This window comes from Protopterus annectens, chromosome 1.part2 (genome assembly GCF_019279795.1).
Source record: "Protopterus annectens isolate FY-2018-M chromosome 1.part2, PAN1.0, whole genome shotgun sequence".
NCBI lineage: Eukaryota > Metazoa > Chordata > Ceratodontiformes > Protopteridae > Protopterus > Protopterus annectens.
This window is the reverse complement of record NC_056727.1, coordinates 953,751,934-953,764,979: the sequence shown is the minus strand read 5'-3', so window position 1 is coordinate 953,764,979 and position 13,046 is coordinate 953,751,934. Positions and strand designations below refer to the sequence as shown.

The following is a 13,046-nucleotide window of genomic DNA, read 5'->3' as shown; positions in this document are numbered from 1 at the left end:
GCTTTTAATTATGTGGCTTTTCACATGGTGAAACAACAGACATCAGAAACTGCAAAGCATTTTATTAATTGAAGCCCTTACTTACTTCCCAAACTCAGCTACGGTAATGGAATCTCAGTAGAGCAGACTACATTTTCCTACATTCTTTGCATTGTGTATTCCAACAAAGTATTTCATTAACAGTGGTCTTACCCCCAAGCCTTAAAGGAAAACAATGGGATATCAAATCAAATATCTCTACCTGATGTCTCCCTAAAATCCTGTTATGTGATACAGCCTCAAAAAAACATAACCGCAGCTTTAAAAAAAATTCACTATTCTCTTTTACTGCTTAGGCTTCATACTTTTCCGTACTGTTTGACTTTCAGTTTTAAAACCAAGATGAAAACTGTCTAGTCGTCTCTTAAATAATGATGTCACATCTGCCATAGCTCTTGCTGAAGATCCTGGGAGGTTTCCTCCCCCAAAGTGACGTAAACACTGCCTTATTTGCATGCTGTACAGAATCCCTGTGATCCTCCCACATTGTGATGTCAACACTGCCTTTCCCAGCCCACTGTTAACCTAATAAATGGACTAGGTGCTGTGTGGAACTCCTTTTCTGTGTTAACAAATCTGGTCGACTCTATTCATGTGAAGCACTTCTTCACCAGCGTTTTGCTACTTCATAAGTAAGGTAAGTCTTATTACTTCTTAATAGTGCATCCTAAATGTAATTTGTCCCTGTTTCTATGCCTCCCTAGCCCTGATATTGTGTCCTCCCAAGTTTTTAATTGCACATTAGTGGAGTTATCTTTTTCTGTTTGTAAGGGTGCCACGTGCTTCCCTTTCGCAGCTGTATTTTTAGCTTAGCCTACTTATTTTCATTTTGATCCAGGGTTTATATTTCCCCAGTTATGTTTAATGCTTGATGAGTTATGGCGGATACTATTTGCTAACTGAAGGGAATAAGAGAAAGTGGAATGTGTGTGTGTGTGTGGTGGGGGGGCTGCTTACAAGCCAAAGCAGAGTGCTCTCCAGGGGAAAATGAATATTTGCTCAAACAGGTAGACACATACTCAAAGTTAACTGTAGCTGTTTGCAGACAGTTAGACCCAGACTGCGCTTTTCCGTTTGTGCCTTTGTCCCACTTCTATGTATGGCTTTGTCCTAATTTCTTGCGCTGAGGTTCATAGGTATTTCAGGATCAATTTATCCTTGCTTTTGAACCAGATTTCTCTGCTTGGTTAGTACACTGCTATAAAATGTAAAAATCTAAATCATTGTAGAAGTAAAGCAGTGTGTGTGTCTGCGTGTGTGTGTGTCTGCGTGTATGTAAGCAATACCATAATTTTTTTTAAATATTGACTCAAAAAAGCATGTGGGTGCTGTCATGCAAGTCTAAAATATTTCAGCAGTTAGGAAGCTCATTAGTGGAGAAAACTACATTTCCCTACATGCATTGTATTGTTACTAAGTACTGCACCTGCATGTCAATTGCTAGGGCTTGAAGATGATTATCTGCTTCTGTAGTGCTCCAGGACCAGTTGTCAGCTTAAAACTGTGGATTAACTACCTGGTTCAGACAATGTGTACAGTCCAGTTACTGTCATGTAAAACTGTGTTTTTAACTCTGAAGAAGGTACTGCTATTCTCCATACTAGTGCAGGCTGTTTTTTTTTTTTTTTTGCTTTAAACTTATTGCACCCATTTTTTACATCCTAGATCAACAGACTATACAATATAGCTGTTATAACAGCATTATTATTTCACAGGTAATGTACAGAATCTTTGTCCACATATGGTCTCTGTGCCTAATGTGCACACACAGCTGCTTAATGTCTGAGCTACTTCGGAGTGACTGTCATTGGCAGAGATACGATTTGCTTTCCAGTTGGGAATGCATAACAAACAACTTGAGTGAAGGTGGACAGATTACACTTGTCACCAACAAATGTAATACTACTAATTAGTGTTTTAGAACAGCTTGTTTGTTGCTGTTGTATACATGATACAAAAGCCATTTTGATGAGAAATGGTACAACTGCATTGGCTTAAAAAAGATTTTTGTCAAATGCTTAATAGAATATTTTGCAATTGGGATATTTTTCTATTGCAGTTGCTGGCTTTAAACCTCAAAGCTAAGGGCAAAGACGTGCTTCAGTAATTCATCAATTCTGTGAAACCTAAATACAATACTTTTTTTTCTTAGCATTTCATTGAACACGTTTTGCCATGCCACTTTTTTTTTTTTTTTTTTTTTACACATTGTGCAGAACTCAGTAGCGTTTACTTTCGACTTTTTTTCTGAAGTAAAATGGTACAAAGTTGCAGCTTTTACATATTTGTACATATTCAGAACATAGTACAAGACTGAATCTCTAACTGCAGAATACCAACAGAGAATACACTGAATTCAAGTACATATTTGCTACCATACCCAATGCATGGACATCAGACTTATTTGAACGAAGGGCAATGGAGGATTAAATAGCGTTATTTTACATTATGTCATAATTTCTTCTGTGATCCCAAATGCACCTCTCTGCAATAACTGAGTGACATAGCCCACCTCAGTAACTTGACCTACCAGAATCTTCCATCTCTGATCTGGGATGGAGAATGTCTGCTGGTAGCACTGCATTTCACTGTACTACTAGCCTTTGGACTGACACACTGAAGGGATGTTTTGTTTAAGTCACAGCTGCCAAGGGCAGTTTTAGGAAGTGTAAGATGTACACAAGTCCTAAGTAGCATACTGAACAGCTGCACGTTCACAGTTAATGTAGTTTAAAAATGCTTTGAATTATTATAGGTCAGCTGGTGCACAGCAGGTAGATATTACATTGTCATTTAAGCTATGCAAAGTGCACTGGGATGGTGGATATTGAGTTGTGCTTTTGTAAATGCAAAGTGTGTGTGTGTGTGTGTGTGTGTGTGTGTGTGTGTGTGTGTGTGTGTATTTAACAATTAGAGTAACGGTGTCAACACTGATGGTGTAACCCTGTCTTTGGAGTCCATTACTTCAGACAATGGCATATTACTTTTCAATACCTTTAATATCTTGGAGTTAAAATAGGAGATGCAGCCACCTGTCTGCCTTTCTCTTTTGCTTCCATACTTTATTGTGCATATGAGAGCTACAGTTTCATGTACAGTGTCTGATTGTTTTTCTTTTAGTTCAATGTGTTCTGGTTCAGTTTAATGCAGATATCCCTGCCAAGCTCCATACTGAGCATTTTTTTTTTCGAGAAAAAGGCAACTGCATATTTCAGAAGTGACTTACGATACTTAAATACAGAGGGATATTTTCTCTGTTTTGATGTTTGGTAACTGACAGATACTAGGCAATGCCAACCTTAACTGCCTACATTACTTCGTATCCTAGTAATACCCCCTGGAAAAATTAATTATCAATATAAAAGAATATGCAGCAGAATTATTAATGTAAGCTGCCCCTTAAATATTTATTTAAATGGCTCCACTGAAAAGATTTCTTCCCCTGTTTTTAAGCATATAAATGTTTTATGTATTCTATACTCCTATGCTAATTCTTACCTAGTGCATCACATAGGAGCATTTCTCCTGATTGTTACAGCTGTGTGGCAGCAAGCTGTTATAAGACAAATGCTGTTATGACTACAACAAAAAATATTTACTTGTTCACTTTAAAGCTAAATGACAGCTGCAAGATCATGTCATCCTCAATGTAGTTAATTGGGCTCACATACTTTCAGTTAGTATCAAAATGCTTTCATCTCCCCTCAAGGACACAACTTGGCCACAGGCCTCTCAACTGCCTATTTTCAGGCCTGATTTACCCCTGCACAGGATATTCTTCCTTTTGAAGGTATATCCCTATTTTCAGGCATGATTTATCCCTTCACACAATTTTCTGAAATCCCCCCTCATCACATCTGATTTTTGAAGCACTCGAGTTAATTAGAATATACCACACTACATGACCGACATACTAGAGGCACCAACATTTTTCTTTAAAGATAGAGGACCCATGTTACAACTCCCTTTTTTTCTAAAGCAAAAATAAATCCCTGTCTAGTGCAATTTTTTGCAATGTATTTTATTAACGTTTACATATTTTACACCGTCTCTGATAACGCGCTTACACTGTAATATTTTTCCATTATTTTTGTCACGCAGTGTTTTTTTTTGTGTGTTTCTGAATAGTATTGCAGATTACTACTGGAAGCTGAGAGAGTTATATGTTATTTGGTATTCAATTTTTATGTAAATTAGATGTCCAAATTTTTAGATGGATGTTCCTATTTTTCAAGAGTTCCCATTTTCAATTTCTGAAGGTTGAGAGGTATGCTTGGCCATCTATATGTAGGGTGTCTGCTATTAAGAGGCAAATAATTAAAAACAAAATATTAATATAACAACTGTCCCAAGTTGACTGCTGGTAGCAATAACAGAGATGCTTGTAGAACTGGCAGCAAAACAAAAAAAATTGTGGTAACCTTTTGGGGGGAGGTAGCAATACCTCTAAACCTTCTATACTGTCTCACCTACCCTCCCCCCTGCAATGTGCTTTTCTTGGTATCAAGTTATGACAATCAGATAAATTACTGTCACAACTGTTCCACTGTCATGGTGAGCTTGGGAAATACAGTGGGCACTAAGGAACCAAGCACAAGACCCTGTGATACAACACTGCATCAGAGCATGCCACTTCAAAGTACTGCATAGACTGCATCTATGAAAGAGCAATGCAATGAAAGGCTATTCTGCAGCATGCAGAAAAAGTTATGATAAAAAAAAAAGAAGTATACAAGGGTGTCTAAGTGCATAGAGCAGGAAGCACGGTGCACATTAAAGGGATCCATTATAATGGTCAGGGACAATAACCTGCAGTGCAAGGTGCTGTGCAGAAAAGTGTGAACGTGGTTCACAAACATCCAGTTTAACATTTGGTAGGCCAGGCAAAGGAACTGTTAATCAAGTATACCACTGGTAACAGACAAAGGTACAGCACATAACCTCTCAAAAGGAAAAAGCTAGGATAAATCTAGAATGACTTGAGAATGGCAGCACTAGACATAAGGAAACAAATAAGACTTATCAGCAATACATTGTGAGGCATGGAAAGTAACTTCTCTACTTAAAACATAAGAAAGACAACCCACAATGCCCAACACCTAGTAGTGGAACAGATACGGCATCTGAAACTATGAGTACTTACTTAACAGAGAAACAGTAGAAGTCAACTTGTCTGACATTAAAACAGCATCTACTCTGTCCATTAGGCTAAAGTTATAATTGGGCAAAATCCCCAGCTCAGTCAATAGACTTGTAGAATTGGTGGAAATTCAACACAGACACTAGATCCCTAGTGGTGACTTCATTAAGTACATTTTGCCACCTTTTTTTTTTAAATAATTTTTGCCATTGATCCTGACAACCACCAAGCCTCTCCTCAATCAGCATTATGCTGTCTGGGGGGCATCATCCAGGTGGCAAACAGGGTGCTTTATTCTCTCACTAGTATCCTGGGCAAAAAGAATTTATGTACTTACCATAACATTCCATGCGAGTTATCTCGCCTTCATTCTTACACATGGGTTCGGAGCCGATCTATCGGCTCCAAGTTAGCCGCTTTACTAGCTGAAGATCTCCGAGTAGCTCGAGGCCAGGTCCCTATCCCATGATGCTCTCTGTCCTCCCTCAGAGCTAGTTTGCTGAACCCAGCATGTAACAGATATAACCTAACAAATACTCCAACCGGAGTAAGAAGTCACAGAACAAGACCACCAGACCCCAAGTCTACTCGTTCTTTGAGACCCTGGAGGGGGAAAGGCAGGTGGGAATGTAAGAATGAAGGTGAGATGAACAACTCACATGGAACGTTATGGTAAGTACATAACTTCTTTATGTGAAGTTGTTCAATCTCGCTGTTCATTCTTACACATGGGTAGCATCCCAAGCACCCTAATCCTGGGTGGCTCAGGGGAGTATATTCCTGAGGACAGTGGAACCAAAGGAAGCCCTATCCCTGGAGGCCCTGTTCACTTTGTAATGACTGATAAAGGTATGCGGCTTAGACTAAGTGGCAGCTGCACATATAGTGTCCAAAGGCAATCGAGCCGCATAAGCAGAAGAAGTGGAAACAGCTCTAGTGGAATGCACTTTCATGACATGCTCTAATGGTTGGTTTGCTGAGGAGTATATAAATTTAATGCAGTCAGTTAACCATTTGGAAAGGGTAACTTTAGAGACTGGTAGTCCTTTCTTAGTGTCAGCATGAGTTGATCAGATCTTCTAAATTCCTTTGTCCTGTCCAAATAGAATCTCAATTGTCTGTGGACATCAAGTTTATGCAACATGTATTCCAACTTATTAGAATGGTTACTGAAAAAGTTTGGACATTCGATAGTTTGATTCAGGTTAGTCTTGGAACACACCTTTGGAAGGAATGAAAGATTAGTCCTCAGTGATATTCTGTCAGGGTGAAACACCAAATATGGTGGTTTGATAGATAGAGCCTGAAGCTCAGACACCCTACGTGCTGAGGTAATGGCCACCAAGAAAACAGTTTTCCAAGAAAGAAGCTTTGAATGGAAGAATGATGCAGGCTCAAAGGAGGAAAAGAATAATCCATGAGAGCACAACATTTAGATTCCAGGGAGTAAAAGGTTGTCTTACAGGAAGCCTAAGATGAATGGTACCCTTCATAAAGGCCCTACATAATCTGTGAGACATCAAATTAGAACCTTCAGCTCTGAGGTGAAAATTCAACATTGCAGCCAACTGAACTCTAATAGCGGCAGCTGCAGCACCTTCATGAAAAAGCTTAGATAGGAATTCCAGTATACTAGCAATCGGGGCAACATAAGGATCAGTGTTATTCTGTGAGGCCCAAAAAGCAAATCGCTTCAATTTACTAGCATACAACTTTCTAGTGGAAGCTTTATGCGAAGATACAAGAACATGCTGTAACTCAGAAGAAAAATCATGTGATCTGGCTAGGTTGGGAATCAGAGCAGCCAAGCTGTCAGTATGAGGGAACAAAGGGAGGGATGGAGGGCCCCTGACGAATGTGTCAGCAGGTTTGGAACTGGGTCCAGAATCCAAGGTTCCTCCAGTTGATAGAGTAGAAGGAAGGGAAACCAAATCTGTCGAGGCCAAAAAGGGGCTTATTAAGATAACAGTCCTTCCCAGGCTTTTGGCTTTCTGTAAGAATTTCAGAATCAGGGGTATAGGTGGAAAGGCATATAGGAGGAAAGGCATATAGGAGTCCCAGGGGCCAATCATGTACGAGCGAGTCCCTTGGGCTGTCCCCTGGAGGGGGATTCAGGGCAAAGTAGCGTCTGCATTTGGCATTCATAGGGGATGCAAACAGGTCGCAGCAAGACTGGCCCCATCTGCAGAAAATCATCTCCGCAACTTTGTCTTTGAGAGACCACTCGTGCAGTAACAGAATGGTTCTGCTCAGTTTGTCCACTATCACGTTGGATTTCCCCGGAATATGCATTGCTCTCAGAAAGCTCCCAGTGGATACCGCCCACTGCCAAATTCTCATGGCCTCTCGACACAAAGGGTAAGACTTGGTTCCCCCTTGCTTGCTGATGTACCAGACCACAAACATGTTGCCTGTCTGTATCGCAATCGTCCCAAGAGGAAGAGAATTGTGCAAGTGCTGCAACACCAAAAGCACTGCTCTCAGATCCAGCACTGATGTGCAACTGTGACTCTGCCTCCGACCAGGTGCCTTGGGCTGTTATTCCCTGAAAAAGCCCCCCCACCCCATCAGAGAAGTGTCTGTGGTCACCGTGGCTGACGGCAGGGGAGAAACATATGGTTGACCCACTGTAACTTGGTGGCTGGTCAACCACCAGTGACGATCCTTCTTGCAAGAGTCTGTAATCATGATTAAGAATGACATCGGAAGTTGTTGGTAAGACCACTGGGTGAAGAGTAACCATTGAAGGATCCTCATGTGCATACATCCCAGAGGAACTGCTATGAGCATAGCAGCCATGGTACCTAGTAGCTGCAATACTTGAGAGGCTGGTACTTTTTTTCTCTGCAAAATGTCTGATACCTGGTTTCGAAGAGTGGCTATTCTGTCCAGTGGGCAATTTTACTGTGGCAGTGGTGGTGTCTAGTTCTGCTCTGATAAAGCAGATATGCTGCAATGGCAACAACGCAGATTTTCAAAATTTACAGTGATGCCTAACTGAAAACAGAGATTGAGAGTGTGATCCCTGGACAGAATTAGTTGATACCTGGAAGCGGCGGTAAGGAGCCAGTCGTCCAGATACATAAACACTCGGAATCCTAGACGCCTCAGGTGAGCCGTAACAACTGCCATGCATTTGGTAAACACACTGGGGGCTGTTGTGAGTCCAAATGGCAGTGCTCAGGATTGGTAGTGACTGGCTCCCAGCCGGAAACACAAATGATCTCTGGATGGTCTGGCCATTTTGATATGGTAGTACGCATCCTTGAGATCTATACAGCACATCCAATATCCCATTCCGAGGAAAAGGAGAATAGACTGAAGCATGACCATCCGAAACGTCTCCTTCTTTACAAATGTGTTGAGTCTGCTGAGATCCAAGATGGGCCTCCAGTCCCCTGTCTGCTTTGGAACTAAAAATAATATGGAGTAAGTTCTGGATCCTACATGGTCTACTGGGACTGGCTGGTTGACTCTTTTCCTGCAGCCTCTGGATTTCTATGGCTGCTTGATCCCTGAGACTGGGTGGAACATCTGGGATTTTCTTCTGAACAGGTGGGGTTTCTAAGAATGGGATGATGTAACCTCTGGTAACGAATCTTGCTTTGTACCCAAGATTCTCTTGTAATTCCTAGCCAGGCATCCGGATACAAAGCCAAGCAACCCCCGACTGCCTCCAGAGTCGGACAGTCGGGCCTCCTTTCAGGAGCGCTGATAGGGCTTACCAAAGAACTGATCCCTGTAACCCTGGTTCTGCGGCCCACCTCCAGGGCAGCATCTTCCATTATTACCCCCTCCTCTCCCCTGGAGGGGGGTTCACTACATGTGTTCTGGAAAGCTCCTTGGGACTTCCAGAACCTCATTTTCCACCTTTCTGCCCTTTGGGGTATGGTCTGGTAGGGGTGGAAAAATGGACTCCTATGGCAGATAGAGTCTTTCATCTTGCTCACACCTAGTGAGAGTCTCCTTAACTTTGGGCCTGAAAAGAGACGAGCCATCAAATGTTTGGGGTCGTACCACTCTCCCTCACACATATTTAGTAACACACAAATGATGGATGTGCAATGGGCATATTGACGGATTGTCACTCACTTCTATGAGTGACATAAGCCCAAACCTAGTCTGCCCTTCTAAGCAGCAGATGCTTCAAATTATGTCCTTTATTCTGCACCGGGGGACATTAAAAGTACATATGCCGCCCTGGACATACATACATGCATGCATTGCCCCTTTATGTTTTCCCTTCTCAGGCAGCTTACTGTAGTGCTTGAGTCACTAAATGAACCTGGGTTGTGCTCGGAAATCTAGCCCCATACACCTCAGTACTGTCACCAGATAACATAATATGACCCACTATTGTGAACTTGTTTTTAAATGTGATATATGAATTAGGAGTCCAGTGGTAGCCTTAAAAGTCAAATAATGATTACTCATCCAGTGCCTTGTGGTTCATCACCAGTACAGCCAGCATGTCCACCCCCTCCTTTATGACTGCTTCTCCAACTGGGATTCTAGGTGATGACTTTGCAGACGTTGACAGGGGTCCTGAATGTGCTGGCTACTGCAGAGAGATTACTGTCTAAAACACAGAAGCTATTTTCAATAACTCAAGACTTTGACGATCACCTATAATGCAGGACTTAATTTCAAATATCCATAACTTGTCAGGAAGATAAAATTCAGAAACTGAACACTGGAGCATAAACCTAAAAACATTGAAAGGAAAATATTACTGCTAAGCAGCATTGTACTATATATCATGCCCATCTCCAGCAAGTTAAATAAAAATCCATTCACTTGCTGTAAGGGATACACAGTGGCAATTACAAAAAAAAAGAGGTTATGCCTGGTTTGATAAATCCACTTGTGCACATTTTATGGGAAAAATATTCAAGCAGAAGGCTCTCCCTTATAAAAGTGAGGGGGTACGCATCCTCCCACTACCATCGATCTGCTCAGTTATTCTATCTGTACACCCCCACACACAGACCACAGTCCTAGTTGCCAGGAACCTTCTGGTTCGTAACAACTTTGGAAAGTATTAAACTTAATTCAAAGTATGTAGTTAAACATGTTAAACAAGAAGGTGAAGAGAACTGGGCTTTTACTAAATGTTACAATTTAGCCTTACACTGTGTTTGCAAGGTTCTGAAGCCCACTGCAAACCAATGGTAGACAAGTAAAAAGCAAGAAAAAAAACAAAGCCATTTAAAAAAAAATGGTATGGCATCACTGGAAAAAAATGAAATTCTGAAACTCATTTGGTTGCATACCATTTAAGGCCATTTAATTGTAAGTATACTATAAAAAAAATCACATGCTTCCTGGAGAAGTGTGCATGATTTGGTATTTTTTTATTTAACAAGACAGTCCATTGTTCCTCCTCTACACAAGTTTTTCAAAGATCACAGAAGGATGCTCTGTGTACATACATTTTCCTAAACCTCCACTTTTTTCAAGGCACTGTCAGGCATGCAAATTATCCACTAAAAATTAAAATGCTTCAGTATGTTAGCTCAAAAATGTACTGCATATGCAAGACTCTTCTCAAATGCCGTAAATACGAAGCCTATTTAATAATTTTAAAACAGCGGTGTTGCTCGTCCAGTCAGGATAAAGTAGACGAGTCTTTCTGGGTTCTGTTCAAGCAGCTTTATTATGTACAAGCACATCAAGATTGAAGCTTAATAACTTTAACTTAGATAAACTTATAAACAAACTAGCTATTACACTCATACATGCTCACACTCTGGCTGCACTCTCAAAATGCCACTGAAGCTAGCATGTGCTTGCAATTTATATGCACATGCTGTCCTTAAAAGTATAACACATACACACTATTCTACAAGTGGCTCTATAGAATTATGATGGACAAGACCTTTGTACCTAAAGATCTATTATGTGTACTTTCTAACCTTCACTACACATAAGGCAAAGATCCTGCCCATATTCTTCAGAATGTTATGTATAACAGCAGATGTACATTTTTTCTTCCCATCTCCTGTTCATTTTGGTTCTTTTAAATGTAGTCTGTACACCTGCGGGAAATTCAATAATCTGATGGTCAATATTCTGCTTTAAAATGCATTCTTCAGAGATGCACTGTGATGCATCGTGCACACTGCTATGAGTCTCATCATATTCAAAGCCCATGCTCAATGGCATCATGTAAGGCCACAAATTCTCTCATCGTTGTTATTCATACTGATATGCCAGGATCCTGGCAATATTATCAGCAGCTTATTTGGCCTTAGCTTTCCCCAGCAGTGCAGTTATATACTACTGTAACCGTCAGCTGTACACAGGACATCTAGTATAAGTAACATGCTTGACTAATATATGATCAGTATGTTGAAGCACTTGCTTTCTAACATACTAAATATTGGCCAGGAAGCATATGGAAAAAATGACTGAAGACAGGATACAATTGCTGAAGATGGGAGGAATAACTGCTTTCTTTATTCAATTTCCTGCTACCTTCTAAGATCACAAACAAAGCCATTTAGGATAAAACACTAGTGCAAACGTTGAAATTATATCCACAGTTTTTTATAATCTTAAAGAGACTGCCCAAATTTTGTATAATATCACATCATGTAATAATGCCTCTTCTGTAAAGTTAATTTAAGAAACCATGACCAAAAAGACTATTTTTACTGCAAAAAAAAAATCACTCAGTTTTTTTTTATTAGAAGCAAATGCTTAATTTCTACCTTTGCTTGCCTGGCTAAAACTCTGCTTCCCCCTGAGTAACCTGATGAGAACACAGGAAGCACAAAGACATGGTCTACTAAGTCTGTGGGAATGAGTTGCCCATTTGATATGGGTGCTATGTTTACTAACAAAACCTTTGTCAGATGATCGCACATATCATCACCTGGGACACAATACTTTACTTGTAAAAGAAGGTGCCCCCTTTCTTATTTCTATTTTCATATTACCTGGACCAAGGTACAGATTTAGTAAATGAAGCAAATTTTGACATTAAAAAGTGCATTCAGATAAAATCTACAAGTGGTTTTGCAAATTTCAAAGGTTCTTAAAAAATGCTACAGAAGGACAAGCACCATGTGATGAAAAACAAAAAAAATATGAAAAAATCTTGGACAATAATTTTAGAAATGGCTCTCAGTTTTCTTTATACTAAGCAAACAAACTGCCAAAAACTAACGGCATTTGCAATTACTAGACTACAGAAGTAGTTTACATGGCAACATGTAAAGACAATTTCAAAGCAGACCTCAGTTTGAACTTTATGTCACATGAACTGACAGGTTTGGTTGCACCTCACACCAATCAGTTGTAATTCATAGGCCGGGAGTTTATATGGTCATGTGCATCATCTGTTGAAGTATCTTCACTGTTTTCAATGGTGATGCTTGGTGAGGTACAAAGACAAGGTAAATATAATACATCACACCTGTGGTCGTACATTTGATTTGTCAAACGGGAAAAAAAGATAGTATCTGTGATCAAAACTCAACTGATGGCACACACTGACTTTTCTTCTGTGTAAGACTGCGGTACAGTCGGGTTTGCAGAACTTGCCCTGTCCCACTGTAGTACGGTCTCAGAGTTGGTGTGTGGAATTAGCAGTAGGGGCTGGGTGGCAATGGGACTGAGAGTTAGTATATGTAATTACAGTGGGTGCTGGGGAGCAATGGAACTTGCCAAATGCAAAAAAAAAAAAAAAATGTTTAATGTAGTTTTTTCATTTTTTCAATTATTTGTGTTTTCAACTTTTGAGCTCAGCTGCTTTAGGTTTGAGTTTTTAGCTTTTTAATTACATGGCACACACCTGTGTATGTCAGTCTGTATACATTTTGTGTGTGTGTGTGTGTGTGTGTGTGTGTGTGTATGTATGTAT

General features: G+C 40.3%; 1 protein-coding gene across 1 annotated transcript in view; it reads right to left on the bottom strand.

Annotated features, from left to right (window-relative positions):
• LOC122792184 (microtubule-actin cross-linking factor 1-like) overlaps positions 1-13,046 on the bottom strand; it is a gene marked incomplete in the record, with an annotated part of 3,579,694 nt that overhangs the window by 1,588,774 nt on the left and 1,977,874 nt on the right.